This window comes from Somniosus microcephalus, chromosome 25 (genome assembly GCF_052327205.1).
Source record: "Somniosus microcephalus isolate GS21.2 chromosome 25, FLI_Smic_1.0, whole genome shotgun sequence".
NCBI classification, from domain to species: Eukaryota; Metazoa; Chordata; class Chondrichthyes; order Squaliformes; family Somniosidae; genus Somniosus; species Somniosus microcephalus.
The window spans coordinates 52,358,230-52,378,722 of record NC_141011.1 but is presented as its reverse complement, the minus strand read 5'-3'; the positions used below and the strand labels follow the sequence as shown (position 1 = coordinate 52,378,722).

General features: G+C 48.4%; 1 protein-coding gene across 10 annotated transcripts in view; it reads left to right on the top strand.

Moving 5' to 3' along the window:
- The window catches only part of casz1 (castor zinc finger 1), a 400,652-nt gene that overhangs the window by 213,273 nt on the left and 166,886 nt on the right, over positions 1-20,493 (top strand). For all 10 annotated transcript variants that reach the window (XM_085967449.1, XM_085967451.1, XM_085967446.1 and 7 more), the window contains one exon: positions 2,835-2,947. The gene's annotated coding sequence lies outside the window, so the exon portion shown is untranslated. The remainder of the gene's footprint in view (positions 1-2,834; positions 2,948-20,493) is intronic.

Sequence of the window (20,493 nt, the reverse complement as noted above, 5' to 3'; positions counted from 1 at the left end):
CACCGCCCCTTTAATGCACTGAAGAGACTCGCATAGAGACATTTTTTGCACAACGTTTGCATGTTTTTTCCTCCCTGTAGTCAGTATGTTACTTTTTTTGTGCTCTGGTCTTTGATGTCCTGATATTCTGAAAAATGTGGGACAATGGGGGAACATTTCCTCTGTATGCCATACCGTAGTGTAATTATAAACCCATTTGAAAGGAATATATTTATGCTTTTGCCACGTACAAGGAAATCTTCCCTAATGCTTTTACAGAATATCGTTTTGTATGAAAGTGTGAATGATGTAACCTTTGTCGCTCCTCAGCATTTTAAAAGGCAGTAATCCTTCCTCTAACTGGGGAGGGGCAGAATTTGTCTGATAGTCCAGGGCCATCCACTGCTGCTTTAACATGGTCTGTCATTGAGTGGGAGGACATGTGTTTGCGCTGCTACCTCCCACATGTTAGGATGATACCACGAGGATATAGTTATGGGTAGAGACTTGACACACTAGGGCTGCATTCAGTGGAGCGGAGCGGGCTAATGGGAGAGCTAATCAGAAGTGTTCAAAATTAGGTAAGGGTTCGAAAGAGGGACAGATTATTTTCACTGGTCAGTGAAATGGAAACAAGGGGGCATAAACTTAGCATTAGCACTAGAAGCGAAAAGAGGGAGGTTCGAAGGAATTTTTCATGCAAAGGGTTATTAGAATATGGAATACATTACCACAAGTGGCCATCGAAGCCAATTCAATCACAATGTTTAAAAGGGAGTTGGATAAACACTTGAAGGAAAATATTAAAGGCTCCAGAGGACACTGGGACTCGAGTGGATGGCCCTGATGTGGAGCAGGTTTCTCGTGGTACAGGCATGATGAGCCAGAATGGCCTTCCTCTGTGCTCAGATTTCTGTGTTGAAATGTCAATTTTGACCATGGTGCCTGGGGAAGATGCATGTCATAAGAAAGAAAGACTTGTGGCGACACGCCACCACTGGACATAATCCGCTCACGGCGGCATGGACAGTCTAAGCAGAAGCCCCCAGCCGGGGGCCCTTTTCCTCCAGCAACTTGTTTCCCGCAGGGACAGGCTGCCGGGAGCACTTCCTGTCTGGGAAGTATTTAAGTGGATGCGCGGGCTTTTCTAGTTCCTGTTTGCCATGTGGTTAGAATAAAGCAGTTGTGTTTTCAATAGCTCTGGTCTCGACTCCCACGTTTGCCGCGGTATCGCAACAGACTTGCATTTATATATCAGGATGTTCCAAAGCACTTTACAGCCAATTAAATACTTTTTGAAGTACTGTGTGCTGTAAGGTAGGAAACCACGGCAGCCAGTTTGTGCAAAGGAAGATCTCACAAACAGCAATGAGATAAATGACCAGCTAATCTGTTTTCGTGATGTTGGTTGTGGGATAAATATTGGCCAGGTCACCGAGGAGAACTCCCCTTGCTTTTCTTCGAAATAGTGCCAGGGGATCTTTTTCCCGTCACCCGAGAGGGCAGATGGTATAAGCCAGGCACTTTCCCAGAGGTGGGAGGGTCTATCACCCTGAACCACTTCCATGCAGCGCTCTCACCAACGTGAGGTTGGAACCGGAGAGCAAATTATGTCCTTGGCTTTTGGGGGGAGACAGCCTAAAGCAGAGGGGGAAAATGAAAGAAGTCCATTCGGCCCATCATGTCTGTGCCGGCTGAAAAAGAGCTCTCCAGCCTAATCCCACTTTCCAGCTCTTGGTCCGTAGCCCTGTAGGTTGCGGCACTTCAAGTGCACATCCAAGTACTTTTTAAATGCGATGAGGGTTTCTGCCTCTACCACCCTTTCAGGCAGTGAGTTCCAGACCCCCACCACCCTCTGGGTGAAAACGTTCTCCTCAACTCCCCTCTAATCCTTCTACCCATTACTTTAAATCTATGCCCCCTGGTTATTGACCACTCTGCTAAGGGAAATAGGTCCTTCCTATCCTCTCTATCTAGGCCCCTCATAATTTTATACACTTCAATCAAGTCTCCCCTGCAACAAAGGTGCCCAAGATTGATTCCTGGGATGAGGGGGTTGTCCTATGATGAGAGATTGTGTAGAATGGGCCGATACTCTCTGGAGTTTAGAATAATGAGAGGTGATCTCACTGAAACATACAAGATTCTGAGGGGGATTGACAGGGTAGACGCCGAGTGGTTGTTTCCCCTGGCTGGAGAGTCTCGAACACGGGGTCACAGTCTCAGGATAAGGGGTCAGCCATTTAAGACTGAGATGAGGAGGAATTTCTTCACTCAGAGGGTTGTGAATCTTTGGAATTCTCTACCCCAGAGGGCTGTGAATGCTGAGTCTTTGAGTATATTCAAGGCTGAGATCAATAGACTTTTGGACTCTAGAGGAATCAAGGGATATGGGGATCGAGCGGGAAAGTGGAGTTGAGGTCGATGATCAGCCATGATCTTGTTGAATGGCGGCGCAGGCTCGAGGGGCCGTATAGCGGACTCCTGCTCTTATTTCTTATGTTCTCTGCCTCCTCTGTTCCAAAGAAAATAACCCCAGCCTATCCAATCGTTCCTCAGAGCTGAAGTCCTCCAGTCCTAGCAACTCTCTTTACCACCTGATCGGTGCAATGGAATGATTTGCATCTGGACATCAAACATGTCTATTGCCAAATCTGTCACTGCTACGACATTTAATAAAAGCACAAATGATTTCGGATGGACTTATGACCCCGCAATCATTCTGTACCAAATTCTCCGTCCAAGAGAAGTCTGAATAAGATGGGGCTTTGGTCGGAGAAAACTTTGTCTCCGGGTTTGACTGCGTTCCTCTATCTCTGCAGTTGAGTTGAAAGTGCCTTTTTCTCTCTCTCCAGCCCACAGTGTATGATCTGATTGCAGTGGAACGCTCGCCTCACAGCCTTCCCCAGCCCATGTCGAATGAAATTAAACAAGAACTCGGCTCATTTCAGAAGTCAGCGGTGAGCAGGTAACCAAATCACACCGATCTGTTTGTCGTTTATCCCCGACTGGCATCGTGTTATGTGTGGGTTTGCTGACTGTTTGCTAAAGGTTTCAATTTTAATTCTAAATTTAAAGAAAAAGAAGGGTCAGATCCATTTTCTAACGAGCTATTCAGCACTTAAACAGGTCGGTCTCAAATAGCCCAAATCAGCCAACCAGTAATCGTGGCTGTTCAAACTGGGGGCTAATCGTGAATAAATTTTCTCAGTTAAATGTAAATAGCTTGTAAAAGAAAACTATGTCTCGACAGTTTGTTGAGTGATGACAGTGTCGATCTATTGTTGTAGAGTTTTAACTGTAGGCCTGTAAATGACAGGTAAATGTAACCTGCAATTTACAGCCTTAATGTGGCAATAGTATCATCTTGGGAGGATGGTGCTCGTGCTGAGAATTAGAGGCTGGGTTTTGCATCTTTGGTGTAGTTTAGACAGGAATGACTGGGTTTTTAGACAGCCTCAAACAACTGTGTGCTGATTGCAGCCAGTTGTCCATGGTTAATTCACGAGCGCAGCTTCAGGTGGGTGTCGGGGGCAAACTACAGTACAGCTGTGAGTGGAGCATTGGGGGCAAGGGAAATAAAAGGAATGGGGACAAATAAAGGGGAAGTGTCGCAATAGGCTGACAAAAATTCGAGAAGACTTTGGAGCGCCTCGAAAGGCATTTCAACCCCTTATCAGACTTTTTTTGCCAAGGCAGAAGCGGCAAGGGGTTAAGAAGAAACACTCAAAACTGAAGGGAAAGGAAGGCCAAGCATAAGTTGGCAGACAAGTGACGGAGCCACCCAGCAACCAGCCTGCTGTTGGATGGCCACTGAAGCGGAGGTGGATGTAGCGAGGGCAGTTGCCATCTATAGCACTCCAAGGCACCGTCTCCACAGCTCAGCATTGTAACGTGTCTGCAAGGAGACGGAGCCAGGTTTCAGGCCAAAGCCGACCATTACAGATTGACAGATAGATTTTTGCAAGATAAGGGAGTGAAGGGTTATGGGGAGCGGGCAGGGAAAGTAGCTTGGAGCCCAAGATCAGCCATGATCTTATTGAATGGCGGAGCAGGCTCGAGGGGCCAAGTGGCCTATTCCTGCTCCTGTTTCTTATGTTCTTATTACCGTCATTGGATGTGTCTGCCCTATGCTGGACAATGCCAGGTACTTGGACCAAAGTGGGAACAAAGTGGATAAAATTCCAGCAGGGCGGGATTTCTCCCTGTTTTTCCTTCCGGTTCTGCACGGCTAAAACTGGCAACTGGGTGACGTGAATCAGTCATTCATGAAAGAAAGACTTATGAAATAATACTGAGCGGCCTGTCGGCGGCGCTGTCCAGGGAGAGTATAAATACTCGGGCACGGGCCCAGCTTGCGCAGGCCATTCTTAACAGGAACTAGTGAAGGACACAACTAGACCTCCATGTTGTAAAACAGTTGATTAAAGCTTTGTTTAACGCTTAGACCAAGTGCCTAGTAGTTTTCTTATGTCACCGGGTGTCTACACACAGGTCCTGGGATAGTCAGGAGGAACATGTTCGCCATTGAACGCTGGTTATACTGGGGAAAACTCACCACCCAGAAAGAAAGACTTGCATTTGCATAGCGCCTCTCACATCACAAAGCGCTTTACAGCCAATAAAGTACTATTGAAGTGTAGCTGCTGTTGTATTACAGGAAGGGAGCAACTCCGATATATCAAAGGCAGCTGCTTGAACATATTAGGGCTGCTATTGACAGAGGGAACAACTCCAGAATATCAGGACTGCTGTAGAGAGAGGGATTCACTCAGGATAATGTAAGGCTGCTGTGGGCAGAGAGAGGCTTTCAGGAATGTTAGTGATTCATTCAGTCTGCTGCAGTGCTGTCTTCAAAGAAGCAGTATTTCCTGCAATAATCTTAATAGCAAAATAAATCATCCTAATATGTGCAAGAAGTATGTGACAATATCAATTTTCTTGGTCAGATAAATGTCTGATAATGGTGGAAACCTATCGCCATATCGAAGAGTCTCCACATTAAACTACTTGGAAATTTGCATTTACTTTTCGGATTTCTTTCTGCCCAGCATGGAGTGCACACTGTCCTTAAGGACAAACCCATTTACCCTAGGCCAGAGAGTTTAAATGCAGGTTGGCAGAGCCAAGGCTTAGGAACCCCCCCACCCCCACTCCCGGCCCCCGCCAAGTGTGCTGGGATACTGCTGGAGTTTAACCAAATTAAACCAAGCTATGCTCTAGTACAGAGCAACGGTAAGGATCCCGCTGCTCGTCCAGCCGGGACCACCTACCAGTCGGGACATTGGCTGGCTTGGGTTATCTCCAGCCAAGCGGAGCTGCCTGGTTTAGGTGTCCGATTGCCTCGGAGGGTTGACTTGGTTCCAAGCTTCCAATGTCAGGCTTGTCGTCTGGACGCCATCTCAGCTCCGAAGAGGTCCATCTGACCTCTGCCCTCCAGGAGGATTTTCACCAGTTGTATGACTGCCGGCATCGGGGATTCACAAACGGGTGAGTGTTTTTTTTCCTTCCTCCCAGTGGTTAATTCATCCACTTTGGTAAACCGACACGCCAAAACCTTGCTTTGGAAGTGTCAGCCAAGAAGAGTGAGCGAAAGAGACCAAAAAAGGTTCCACGTTCAGTCTGGGCTAAGTTAGCTGATTTCAGTCAGATGCATGAGGGATACTTCAATGGATTTTTAGCAGCCCTCGGTTAGGGAGAGGACATCGACCAGGGTTCTTGCTTCCGATCGCTATCCAGCAGCCCCTGCTGGAAGTGCGTTTGGATGCCTGGTGAGAACAGGAGTGGGTTTTTCTGCAATGCCCACTATAGTCAAATAGCCGGGCAGCACTCGCTGTCCAGGCTTGCCCGTGAATAATGTTGACTGAGGTGGGATACCAGCACCTGAACAAGGAGTCAGAAAACTGGCCAAGAAAAAAAAAACCGTCTAAGAATCTGAACTGAATTGACTGCTTAATCTGGGTGGGTGGCTGGCAGTGATAGTCTTCAGGAGCCTGGCAGCACTGGCCAAAATCATCTTCGTGTATTCTAGTCAATAATGATTATTGTCTCTGATCAAGTTGTAACAAGTTCTCCTCCATCAACAGTTTGAAAAGGTCTTGCCCTGATTCAATCACATCAGTGTACTAATACATGTCAGAGTGGAGCTGGCTCGAGTTGCAGGAAGTGTTGGAGGTCGAGCTGTAAATACAGTCAGTCTGCTGATTTCAGGACGTGGCTCCATTGACTCGTACTGAGAGGCTTGCAGGTCTGCGAAAAAAGTGACTATTAAATTCAGGTGGCAGCTCAAAAGCAATTGAGATTGAGCCGTGGTTACTTCTGGGGTTGTATAGATGTTTGAATAAAACTGTGATCAAGTAGAGCATTGACTGAATCAAAGAACTGAGGGGCGAATAAATAAAAAAAATTAATAAAAAATCTTCACCTGTGCATTTGAGAAGAGTGCTGCAAGGGGACGGGATGGTGGAGTGGGCTCGTAGTTTGCCCTTTCACACCTGGGACTTGGGTTAGAATCCAGCGAGACTGATGGGATGAGGCTCTCCTCTCTCTCTCTCTCTCTCTCTCTCTGCTGGTTGGAAGAGTCAAGAGTCACGCAATCTCATTCAGAGTAGCAAGAAGGAGATTTGGTGTGGGGGAAATGGGATCGTCCACGCTGGTTCAGTGGGTAATGCGCCAGAGGTCTGCTCTGCTTGGGGCAGCCCCGTGGCCCAGAGGGGGCCCGAAAACTGGTGTTAGGCCTCTCATTAGCATATTGCAAGAGGCAGAACACCTGCTTTAGGCGGCTGCTCCCCGACTCAATATCGGGCTGAATGTCTTTGAGACGTCCTTGGGGCACCGGACGTTTGGCCCCAAAATTGACCCTCTTTGCGCTCGTTTTACGCCCATAAAAAGGTCCAATTTCTACTGCTGGTTGACGGAGGCGGGGAATGAGTTGCGCTCCCCAGCACTGGCACCACTCACCTCCGTAAGCACAAACATCAAATCGCCAATATATATATATAAATATATATATAAATTTCAAAAAATTCAATTAGATTAGAGTTGGCACCTCTGTGGGCCTGCTACCTGATCTGTTGGAATGCATCACACATTGCACTATGAATCAGACCATAAAACTGCTCCAACAAACACTGGGCTAAAATTGGAAATTCTTGAAATGAAGATTAAACGGGATTTCAGGGTGATGTGGCAGAGCTCCGTGTCAAGGTGCAGTGCTTTTAGTTTTTTTTGTAAAACACGTAATTGAATTTATGCTGACCTGTACAAACCTCTCTTTGTGTCTTGGCACCGAAAGAATATTTTTAAAAATGAGATTATATAAAACTGCGTTCAGCTCCATTTTACCCAGATAAGTGCCGGATAGGATCAATTTTCCGATTCTTGGAGAAAAACTTTGAAGTGCAAAGACTTTGCCAGCGGGAGATCACTTTCCCTCCTCATTATCTGCAGCCTGTGAAGGCGAGATGGCTTCTAATTTATTATCGTTTATTTCCTGCTCAGTTTTGTTGCATCAACAATGTGACGAAGGTTATTAAAAATTAATATTCTTAATTGGAGAAAGGAGTGTTTGGCACGTAGATCACATTCTCAGCTACAATTATATTTTGTTGATACAACATCTTCCCTGATATTAGGTACCTCCAGTTAAAGCGGAGAAATAGAACTCCCAGGCAGGCGAGGGGTCATTGTCACCTTGGCCACCTGGGTGGTAATCTGACGGAGCTGATCGTCCGTCTGTTGTAGAACTCGCCCGGTGTCAACAGGATGTAACACCGGGTGTGTTGTACACAAGGGGGTGAGGTGGGTTAGTGATGCACGCCACCAGATTACTGCCCAGTTGGTGAAGGTGAAATGTTTCTTTGTTATTCGTTCCTGGGATGTGGGCGTCGCTGGCAAGGCCAGCATTTATTGCCCATCCCCTAATCGCCCTCGAGAAGGTGGTGGTGAGCCGCCTTCTTGAACCGCAGCAGTCCGTGCAGTGAAGGTGCTCCCACAGTGCTGTTAGGGAGGGAGTTCCAGGATTTTGACCCAGCGACGATGAAGGAACAGCGATATATTTCCAAGTGAAGATGGTGTGTGACTTGGAGGGGAACTTGGAGGTGGTGGTGTTCCCGTGCGCCTGCTGCCCTTGTCCTTCTAGGTGGAAGAGGTCGCGGGTTTGGGAGGTGCTGGAGAAGAAATTACCCCCTATTGTCCATTTCTCGACATACTGCCTATTTCTTCCAGACTATTATGAATAGTAGGAATTAATTATAAATTTAATATGAGAAGGGAACATTCATAAATGGCCTTTTGGCACCATGTGGCAAAAGGCAAGCTGGTGCCTGCAGATCCCGATCGCTCAGCATGGTGTCCCAGGTGGGGGAAGACACCCTCAGAACAGAGGCACATTGCTTCCCCAAAAGTGGTTAAGGAGAAAGTCACCCGAGGCCCCCTTTTGTACATTCCCTGGCCACCAGCATCTTTGGCAGAGGCCTGGCACCAGCCCACCTGCCTGCTGTCTCGGATCATGCTGGTGCGTGGTACCCGGTGGGGGGGGGGCAAGGGGGGGCCGCGGGGCAAGGGGACTGGAAGAAAGGGTGGGGGAATCTCTTAAACCAGATCAACATTCATTAAGCAAATTTGAAATTGAAGATTGCAAAGCCAGTCGCAGGACGATATTAGTGCCCAGCACTGGGCCCCGCCTTTACGTGTGTCGATATTTTCCCCAAGCTCTTGTTTTTACTGTAAATATTTGCTCGCTGATGATTAGCCCACATACACTGAAGCGTGTAGTGTGGACGCGGGCACGTTAGAGAATCATAGCCGGCGGCGATGCTGGTGGGCACAGAGAGAAATGTTCCAAATCGGGGCAACTTCAAACTGCACAATAACAACAGAAAATGCTGGAAAAACTCAGCAGGTCAGGCAACATCCGTGGAGAGAAATTTGAGTTGACGTTTCGGGTTGGACCCTTCTTCAAAAGAAGGGTCCAACCCGAAACGTCAACTCAAATTTCTCTCCACGGATGTTGCCTGACCTGCTGAGTTTTTCCAGCATTTTCTGTTGTTATTTCGGATTTCCAACATCTGCAGTATTTTGCTTTCAAACTGCACAATCTTCACATCAAAGTTTCCTGGTGAAGAACTGTACCTGTTGAGGTGGTTCAAGCTTTTAACCTGAAAGACTGGGGCCCATTTGCATTTCCAAAACGAGACAATTTCTGGCTCTCCACTGCAGCCCCTCGGATTTGAAGTGTGTTGGAGATTGGCCTGATGCCAGGGCAGGCAGCGGAGTGGAGAAGTGATGGGGGCTCATCCTTTCCCTTGTACTGCATTTAGCAACAACAAAAATGTAGCATCTGTGTGACATGTGGGAGTGATGGTCGCAAGAAACCGAAGCAATTAAAAGCCCCAGCAAAATTATTATTTTTCTTCTTGACTTTCAAGTTCATTAAAAGTCAAGTTCATTAAAAGCCAAGTTCAGGATGGGCTGGATCCCGGGTCACAGCCGGCTTGTTTTATTTTCATTTTTATGCCTCGAAACTGGGTGAGATTCTGCTGTGGTCTGGCGCACTCCCAGATCACTGTCGGTACGGTACCAACTCCACTCAAACATGCACCATTTCCAGTCGCCCTAAACCTCTCCTCCTTTTAAGACGCTCCTTAAAACCTACCTCTTTGACTAAGCTTTTGGTCACCTGTCTTAATATCTCCTTATATAGGAACAGGAGTTGGCCATTCAGCCCCTCGAGCCTGTTCAGCCATTTAATTAATCAGATTAATTTGATCTGTACCTTAACTCCATTTACCCGCCTTGGTTCCACGACCCTTAATATCCTTCTCTGGCTCGGTGTCAAATTTTTTGTCTGATTTACGCTCCCGTGAGGAACCTGTGGGGCGTTTCTTAAAGGCGCTATATAAATACAAATTGTGGTTGTTTAAAAAAAAAACTGTTTAAAGCAGAGCAGTACTTCATCACGACTTGAAGTTCAAGGTGCTACATAATCGATTGTTAAAAATGACAACAGAAAAGCCTCCGTTGACAGTCCCTCCGATCGGCCTGGAGGCAAACTGTGCTCATGTGAGACGGTCAAAAGATAAAATGCACATGGATGGGGAAGAGCTTAAAAGTTTGGTTTTATTCAGAAATATAGAACCAATTTTCAACGGTATTTGTCACTGGATTAATTTTTAGTGACATTCGAGCAAAGCCTTTGCATGGCTGAGAAAAGGGACACAGTCTGTTTATCGGCAGTAATCTCATTAAGGGTTGGATGCCACTCGGTTAGGGGCCAGTTGTCAAATTTTAGCCAGGAACACCAGCAGAGTGACTGCCGTCTCTCGCACTGATAGCCCCCTTGGGGACTGTTAACCCTCAAAGCTCCCTCGTCTGATCCAGCTGCCACCACTGAAGTGACATTAAAATGCAAGGAGAGACCTCAGACTGTTTTTGATATTAATCTCTGTTGATAGTTTCTGAGGTATTTCATTTCAAAATGATGTACTCATTAAATCATGTCTTCACCGTTGGGCAGCCACGATAGATTGGGAACGGGAAGTGATGCTAGAGCGGCAGCGGAGAGGTTGAACTCAGCTCCTAGTGGGCCACCTTGTTAAAGCCTCTGTGTCATTTAGTTCCTTGCTTGCAAGTAAGAAAATAGACAGCAGACGCTTAGACTAGATATGGGGTAGAATGAGGGGGCAGAGTCTCAGGATAAGAGGTCGGCCAATTAGGACCGAGATGAGGAGAAATTTCTTCACTCAGAGGGTTGTGAATCTTTGGAATTCTCTACCCCAGAGGGCTGTGGAGGCTCCGTCGTTGAGTATATTCAAGACGGAGATCGATAGGTTTTTGGGCACTAAGGGAATCTAGGGATATGGGGATCGGGCGAGAAAGTGGAGTTGATGTAGACGATCAGCCATGATCTTATTGAATGGCGGAGCAGGCTCGAGGGGCCGTATGGCGGAGCAGGCTTGAGGGGCCGTGTGGCGGAGCGGGCTCGAGGGGCTGTGTGGCGGAGCAGGCCCGAGGGGCCGTGTGGCGGAGCGGGCTCGAGGGGCCGTGTGGCGGAGCGGGCTCAAGGCAAGGGGCTGTGTGGCGGAGCGGGCTCGAGGGGCCGTGTGACCTACTCCTGCTCCCATTTCTTATGTTTCTTATGTTCTTATTTGTATCTTCACCGCCTTGACGATAATCTGGCAGAGTGAAACCAGTGGGGTTCTACAGTGAATCCGCTCTGCCAGATTAATGCCTGTGCAACAAAGACGGAAATGTACCTCCATAAGGGCAGAGCTGCCACCATGGAGCCATTAACTTGGAGTTAGTCTTCCCGGCTTTTCCCAAAACAGAGGGTGGAACAGGCTGGGAGCTGTCGATCGGATGATCCCTTCAGTCCCATACCAGCTGCAGGCTGATGTAGAATCTTAGAAACCTGCAGCACAGAAGGAGGGAATAGTTTCTCTCGATCAAAACCTCTCATCATCTTGAAACCCTCTGTTGGGTCACCTCTTCACCTTCTCTGTTCCAAGGAGAACAGTCCCAACTTCTCCAACCTCTCCTCGTTACTAAGGTTTCAGCGTAACCTTCTGTTGGTTGCTTCGAAGCTTTTATATCTTAAAAAGAAAGAAAGACTTGCATTTCTATAGCGCCTTTCACGACCACTGGACTTTACAGCCAATGAAGTACTTTTTGAAGTGGGGTCACTGTTGTCATGTAGGAAACGCGTCAGCCTGTTTTCAGACTGCAAGCTCCCACAAACAGCAATGTGATCATGTTTTTTAGTGATGTTGATTGAGGGATAAATATTGGCCGCAGGACACCGGGGATAACTCCCCATGCTCTTCTTCGTAATAGTGCCATGGGATCTTTTACATCCACCCGAGAGAGCAGACAGGGCCTCGGTTTAATGGTCTCATCCGAAAGACGGCACCTCCGACAGTGCAGCACTCCCTCAGCACTGCACTGGGAGTGTCGGCCTAGCTTTATGTGCTCAAGTCCCTGGAGTGGGACTTGAACCCACAACCTTCTGACTCCAAGGCGAGAGAGTGCTACCCACAGAGCCACAGCTTAAAGAGATAGCTGGGTTAACATTTGTAAAAAGAGTTTGCAATAAATGGACCAAACAGCCCAAAAGATCAGCCTGGGAGACACGTGGAGTGTTGCAGTTGACCTCAGTACCACTGAGTTAAGGACTGAAGAAAAGAATTGAACCAGGGTTCCCGCTCCTGACCACTGTCCCAGTCACACCTGTAGATATTGGATAAGGATATTGGATAAGGACGGGATTGGGCTTGACTCTGATGCCTCCCACTCTGTCTTGGCTCACACGTGAAAGATAATCACTCGGGTAAAGTTGTGACGGGGACGGGGGTTGTGAAAATGCCCCGAGGGGAAGACAATTCAGGAGAATAATTACCAGCAACAGAAAAGCACAGCGGGAAGGATCAACGCAAGATGGAAAATCAGCGCAACAGTAGGGAAATGCAACCAGAAAGTGCCGCAAAATTCCCTCCAGCACCCCGGCTCTCTCTCACTGCACACGGCCTCTAGCACTGGAGGCCGGACAGGTGACCTGCTGGTGTATGACTATCTGCTGGCAAGCGTGCCTGCCTGTTGTCTTTGATGGTCCCCTTTGTTATGGGTAATATCTAATGCATGACCTCGTTCCCTGTGCCCCGGCACCTGGCTGGCTTCGGGAACTCATCACATGGGCACGTTTCAGCTAAATTCAGAATATCTTAAAGGGGCAACATTGCATTGGGAAAAGTTGGGCTCGTGGTTTGCAGGATTTGGATCTTTGGACACCTTTACCTTTAAGAGTCTCCAGAAATGATCTACAGCAGCAGCCAGCCTGAATTAAGAATAGGTTTTCTACTCGTACGCGCTACATAAGCGACTCTATCCCGATTCCGCTCTTACAGGCCTCAAAAGCAGTGGTAAGAAACCGATGTGACCTTCAGGCTGGCCGATGCGTGAATCTGAAATCCTTATTTTTTTTAACCTGTTTCTGACAAAAATATCCCTTTCAGTAATGTTATACGGGAAGTCAGTCCCTGCTACATGCAGGTGATTATATCCACATGTCACTAAAAGCTGGGTGTCGGACAGGGTTGCCTGGTCAGCCATTAACAAAGCCTCCCTCGATTCAGATGCACCCTCTGAACCAGCCACTGAGCTGGCCTGTCTCAGGGTTATTATATCAGAGTGGGTACAGGCTGCAGCGGGTAATAACGCAATGTCCACTTGTACCACACACTGTTCACCTCCTCCCAAGAGCCCAGGCAGATAGCTCGCTGCCCAACTCTGTGCCGACAGTCCGGCTCACCCTCCAATGACCCCTCCGCCCGCTTCACCCTCTCTTGGTGGCCCAACCACCTTTTCCAGTGTTGGAGGAATCCGGTGAAAGATTCACTGACGTTATTCGTGGGGAGGCGGATGAATGTGATGGGCAGGTCGCGCCCCTGACTGGGCGAAACTGTAAACGATACCATTTCGTTTCTTCGATGTTCCCCAATAGTGGGAGTGTGCAGAGGAACTCCAAGCTGAATGACCAGTGGTTAAGACATTCGCTTGGCATTGCTGTCCTTGTACACTTGCTGCCCACCTGTGTGTGCGATGGGGCCAGTCCACTTATGGGCTCCGTGGTCAGGCCCAGGAGAGAAAGCAGTACAAACATCGATCATCCAGATTGGTGGGCACTGTCCCTGGCATCTGCTTTCTCCCAGCTGAATGAAAGATAAACTTTAATCGGAGTAGAATGGGCATGGGTACTAGAATGGGCATGGGTACCAGAATGGGCATGGGTACCAGAATGGGCATGGGTACTAGAATGGGCATGGGTACTAGAATGGGCATGGGTACCAGAATGGGCATGGGTACCAGAATGGGCATGGGTACTAGAATGGGCATGGGTACTAGAATGGGCATGGGTACTAGAATGGGCAGGAGTGACGCAAGAAATAACTTGCACTTCTGCAGAACCTTATCAGATACTTTGGACATTCAGTCACATTCAATGAATTCCTTTTTAAGCACAGTCTGTTTGTGTAAGGAAATGCAGCAGGCACACTAGGCAAAGCAGGATCCCACAAACTGCACGAGATGAGTGACCGGTTAGTCGTGGTTTTTTTTGGTAATGCTGGTTGAGGGAGGAATGTTGGCCAGGTTGCTGAGCAAACTCCTTTCGCTTCTTTGAATTGTGCCACAGAACCTGCTGCGTCCAGCAGACGAGGCGAGCCGGGGCCTTATTTAACGTTGCATCTGAAAGACAGCAATACAGCACTCCCTCCGCAGGGCACTAAAGTGCCAGCCAGGATTACTTGCTCAAATCCTGGAGCGGGGCTCGTGCCCGCAACCTTCTGACTCAGATGTGAGAGGGCTACCCGCCGAGCCAAGCTGATGCACAATGTGCGAGCATGGGAGTGAGAGTGACGATCAGAATGGGAGTGAGAGTGACGATCAGAATGGGAGTGAGAGTGACTGTCAGAATGGGAGTGAGAGTGACTATCAGAATGGGAGTGAGAGTGACGATCAGAATGGGAGTGAGAGTGACTGTCAGAATGGGAGTGAGGGGTGTACACTCCCACAGTGTGAGACAGGTTGTCCACAATGCCCAGTCACCCGCACCAGTTAACATCCACATTCCATTTTAAGGGGACAGGCCACACGTAAGAAAGTAAGGGTTCTGAGGTGGCACGGTGGAGCTACACCTTGATGCCCTGTGCCACCAAGTGGTCAAGTCATGCCCATAATTGATGGCCCCTGAGCTGCGCGTCCCGGCCCTGCTGTTGGGGACAGGTGCCAAGCAGAAGCTTGGTGATTGCCCCAGAGCAGGAAGAGGAGGTTAGAGAGTGAATCAGTGTGGCCTGGCTGGCGGACCTCCCGATGGTTGGTGGCAGAGTGGCACTGACCGAGACACCCGCAGTGGATGAACAGTAAGTGGCAGGGAAGGTGATGCTGAAGGGGGAGAGGTAATGAAAGGGAGGTGGGAAAAATACTAGGAGCATAAAAGAAAGATTTGGGGGGGAAAAATTGAGTCGTGCCCCCTTTGGGGCGCTAACTTCGCCGGAAAATTAGCGCCCGCACGGCCGAAATTGAGTGGTAGCGCCCCAAGAGGGAAGCGGGGCACAACTGGAAGCACCGCGCCTTCCTCTTGGGGCGCTGCGAGGGAATATCGAGCCGCGGTACTGCAGGCCTTCCTCCCCTTCTTAAAGGGGAGGGGCCTTGCGCAGCGCGTCCCGGCGCTCAGCTGGTTCACCAGGGATCGGAGTGCCAGCAAAAGAGCCTGGCACTGAAGAGGCGTGCCGGGCTCACGGAGCGCAGCCGGCACTCCACGGGGCGGGGGGGGGGGGGGGGCTGCAGAGGAGGCCGGGGATGGCAACGGGGGCAGGTGCTGGCAGGCGGCCAGCGACAAAAATGGCACATCGCCTTTAATTAGCGCTGCAGGTAGGCCCCCTGACCCCGTCGGACATAGCGTTAACGGGAGGCGCAAAACAACCACATTTTTCCCCCTTGCATTTCTATAGCGCCTTTCACGATCACCAGACACCTCAAAGCACTTTACAGCCAATGAAGTACTTTTTGGCGTGTAGTCACCGTTGTAATGTGGGAAACGCGGCAGCCAATTTGCGCACAGCAAGCTCCCACAAACAACGATGTGATAATGACCAGATAATCTGTTTTGTTATGTTGATTGAGGGATAAATATTGGCCAGGACACCAGGAATAACTCCACTGCTCTTCTTCGAAATAGTGCCGTGGGATCTTTTACGTCTGCCTGAGAGAGCAGACGGGGCCTCGGTTTAATGTCTCATCCGAAAGACGGCTCCTCCAACAGTGCAATGTCAGCCTAGCTTTATGTGCTCAAGTCCCTGGAGTGGGACTTGAACCCACCAACCTTCTGACTCAGAGGCGAGGGTGCTGCCCACTGAGCCACGGCTGACACTGAACTGGAGTAGGCCATTCCAGCCAATTCTGCCATCATTCAGGAGAGTCAGAGACCTTGGTGGGCCGGGGGAGTAAAAGTAAAGGGAAGGGAGGGGGTGGGTGGTGGAATGAGAGGCATTAGACTGAGAGCAGGCTCCAGCAGAGACCCACCCCATTCAGACACAGGGAGCAGGATCCCTGTGCCACACACGCTGGCCAGGTCAATGGCACTGTTTTGACAAACGGCAGACAACAAGAAAAAAAAAATCACAAAAGAAAGTGCAGCGTTTAAAAAAAAAAGTCACCCGCGACAATAAAACTTCCAATAAAAACAGCCAGTGGCGGCTTGAGCTTCTACTGAACTCCCAGTTATTTAACGGGAAGAGAAAAAAAAACTGTTTAGTAGTTAAAAGCAGCATGGATTTACACCCCCTGCAAGTGAGCCGGGTTTGTCAGCGTTATTGTCTGTAGCGCTGTGGTAATGTTTTGCTATTTTTTTTTATTTTTTATTACTGTGCATCCCAAATTGCCTCTGACTGCATGCATTGGAAATGAAACTTTATGCCCTTGTTGGAAGGACATCCAGTCCATTCCAGTTAGGTCCAGGCCATCTTCTTGTTACACAGAGTTCCTGCCCCCCCCCCCTTATGAATAAATGAAGTCGCTAAGAAATTTTCCATATTTGTGTAAATTGCTTTAAAAGCATTTTATCATGTCATAAAAATGAAATTGATCTGTGCCGAGCGATTGGACAGCTGTGTGTTTTGTTAATGGCCACTTTGCTGTAGGCTTCTTATTAAAAAATTTATAAATAATGCTAAAATTGCATAAATTATTAACTAAAGTAAGCAGGTTTAAAATTTACAGCAAAGCGAAAATTTTGATGACTTTGCCATGGCAACCATGGAATGTCACCCATTTCCTGGAGATTGTACTTTCGAGTTTTTATGATGTTTTTTTTCATTGATTTGTTTCCCCGGCACAGCTGCCGACCTCTATTGAGGGACAAACGTAATCAGCACTGACGCAAATGAGATGGTTATTCGTTTTGAAAATTGACAGAAAAACAATAAAAAAGATGAAATGCTCCCAAATCAATAGATATAATGAAATTCAAATAATCCGAGAGATGAGGTCGCCATGGTAACTGATAATGTGGAAAAGAAAACAATTTAATAAAGGACAGACATGCTTTGAAAACAGATTGGGAGAGGGGTTGTTCCAGTGAAGGATCGGTGTCTGTCCCAAGGACACAGGAATAATTAGAGAGCTTTCGGGCCAGAAAGTGCAGATTCAGGTTTTAATACACAAAATTATTTCAGGGGCAGTGAATCGGAAAACCATTTGTTGTGACCTTCCTGTGGGGCCTGAATCAGGGCATGTTTTTAAGGCTCGGTGGCTCGATGGGGGCTGGAGCATTGTGCAGGATATATTTTTGTGTGTTTAATATCAGGCTGACTGGGGTTGAGGAGAAGGGGGCTGGTTTGCAGTGTGTTGGGGGTTGGCAAAGAAGGAGAAAGGTGTGGGGGGGGGGGTGTTAGGCACTATTTGCCGAATGCTTTATTCACAAAGTTGTAAAAGGGAGTGGAGGGGGGGGAAAGAAAAAATAAACGAATACAGTTTGGAGAGAAGTCGGTGTACAGGGGAGGGAGCGAATCCTTCTTAGCTGGGACTGTGACAGAGATTTCAGTGATGCTGCTTGGTAGGGTATCAGTGCCAGGGAGAATGAATGCCATCCCGACAGTCCGTGAAGGCAGTGGGCTGGAAAATTATTTTGTTACTATTAAGACGGGAGTGTAATTAGTTGCACTAATATCTATCAGCAAAGCTAACAAACTTTTTTTTTTTCCCCCCAGTTCACCTTGATTTTTATCTTTAAAAGCATAACCTTTCTCAGAAGGACGTAATTAATATGCATCGATTTATATATGTTGCACAGGGTGTCAGCTGGTGTGTTTGTTGAGCAGCTCGTACTCGTTGCATAAATATCCTCAAACCTGTCCAGTGGCGATGAACACACTGAAACATCCGACAGGGATTTGAGAGGGGCTGGAGCTCCCGGGCCGAGTACACTGGAGTTCCTCTCGCCTTTTTCTCTGTGTTAAACAGAATCTGTTGAGGTATTCTCGGTTTGAAATCCTATTTTTTTTTTTTTCCCTGCACGCGTGTTTGGGAGAAAATTGCCCCCCCCCCCCCCCCCCCCCACCTTTTATTTTTTTTTCAGAATGTTACGGGAAGGCGGGTAAAGAAAGCAAGGAGGAACTTGCATTTCTGTAGCGCCTTTCACGACCTCACGACGTCCCAAAGCGCTTTTACAGCCAACGAAGTACTTTTGAAGTGCAGCCTCTGTTGTTATGTCGACAAATGTGGCAGCCAATTTGCGCACAGCAAGCTCCCACAAACAGTAAATGAGAGAAATGTCCAGTTAATTGGTGTTGGTTGTGTGATAAATGTCGGCCAGGATACTGGGAGGACCTCCCTACCCTTCTCCAAATACTGCCGTGGGATCTTTGACATATACCTAAGCAGGTAGACAGGGCCTTGGGTTAAAGTGTGGTCTGAAAGAGGACACCTCTGACAGTGCAGCACTCCCTCAGTACTGCACTGAAGTGTCAGCCTGGACTATGTGCTCAAGTCCTGGAGTGGGACTTGAACCCACAACCATTCTTGACTCTGTCTTGTGCTACAAACTGAGCCAAGCCAAGACTTCAGCACATTTGAGAGCAGTTTCAAACCCCTTAACTAAATGTGAAATTGCATTCATGTCACTTGCAGCATCAAAATGTTCCCTCCCGTTTGCGCCAGCTTTCATCTCTGGCGTTTCAAAGTGGCATTTTATTATTTTTTTTAAAGACGCTGTTACTATTAAGACGGGAGTGTAATTGACCCTTAATGTTAGGGGGATTAAATACGTGGGGTTACGGGGATAGGGTGGGATATGTGTTGGTGTAGGGGCTACGGGGATCGGGTGGGATATGTGTCGGTGCAGGCTCGATGGGCCGAAATGGCCTCTATCTGCACTGTGGGGTTTCTGTGATTTCTTCTGTGAAAAATAATTTTCTGTTACTGATGGACGCAGTTGTCACCGCGGCTACACTTTGTGAAGCTTTCACAGGGGAGAGCTCCAGAAACAATATAGTGGATTGGCGGTTAGGATCAGATCAGCCATGATCTTATTGAATGGCGGAGCAGGCTCGAGGGGCCGATTGGCCTACTCCTGCTCCTATTTCTTATGTTCTTATATTCCAGGGACAGGCCTGATGGGCCGAGTGGCTACCCTCTATACCGAGATTTCCGTGATTCTGTGATTTCCTCAATTATTCCAAGGTGGTGGAATCGATTCGCCAATCATCCTCCGATTGAGTGGCTGAGGCGGTCGGGGGGGGCAGGGGGATGGGGGGGGGGGGCAGGGGGATGGGGGATGGGGGGGGGGGGGCAGGGGGATGGGGGCAGGGGGATGGGGGGGGGGCAGGGGGATGGGGGGGGATTCAGAAAGCAGCATTGAAAGCCTGCAAGGTGGTGTGTGGGATTAAAATGGGACTTCTCTTTCCAAGAGCCGGCACGGGCAAGACGGCCAAATGGCCTCCTTCTGTGCTGTAAGATTCTGTGATGATAGAATCATAGAGCAGCACGTCACCGAAGGAGGCCATTCGGCCCCTCGATCCTGGCGCCGGCTCTTTCTATGAAGGTGAGGACCTTGTTGCCCGAGGGGGGCGCACCAGCGTTGACGGTGGCCACGAAGGTGTTGGGTGCCTATGGGTCCCTACCCTCCTGACACGTAGGAAGCTGAGTGGCAGCCAGCAGCTCCTCCGGGCGATGAGGCAGGGAGAAAAAAAAAATGTGAGCTCTAAACATTTAAAAAAAAATCGTCTGCGAGCCAAATCGTTAGAAAAGCATATTGAGGCTGGAGGACCTCGGACGTGAGGCTTGAAACAATGATCTTGCGCTGACGGTGCTGACCGACGGTTTGAGCCAGGTCGAGGAACGGACTCTGAGACTGTGACCTATCTGCACTTCAAGGCAAGATTACCATTTCGTTCAGCACCCCCCCCCCCCCCCCCCCCCTCCCCCGTGAAAAACGAGATTTTGAAAAAAACTCCTCTTCGAAGATGTTACAGGACAGCCAGCCCGGGCTGAGCTGGATGGTTGGCAAGGGCTTGCGGCGGTGAGAAGGTTAATCCTTCGAGCAATGAGGGATGCTTGTTCCCCGAGAAACAAACACCTTTTCAATCAGTTTTGTTAATGACATTCTGCCAACGTACGCGACTGAATATCAAGGACAATTGACAAGGAGTAGTTACTGAAAAATAAACCACCATAAGTATTTAGCCCACAGGTTTGAAGAATGCATCAGGTCTGAATTGCTGATGTCGAGTGTTGCATTTATTGCACCTGTCAAAATCGCCCCCTATTGAGTTTATGCTGTGTCTTAGGGCCCAGAAAAAGCTGTAACTCCAAAGTGGTGATCACACTTGTGACCCCGAGGGACCAGGGTTCATGTGACATCACAGAAATTGCCTCCAGCTGGGAAGTAAAGTGCTGGTCGGCAGACAGAATGTGTGGAATGAGTTTGAGAATACAACGTGAGGAAAGGCGCACAGAAGAAAAATG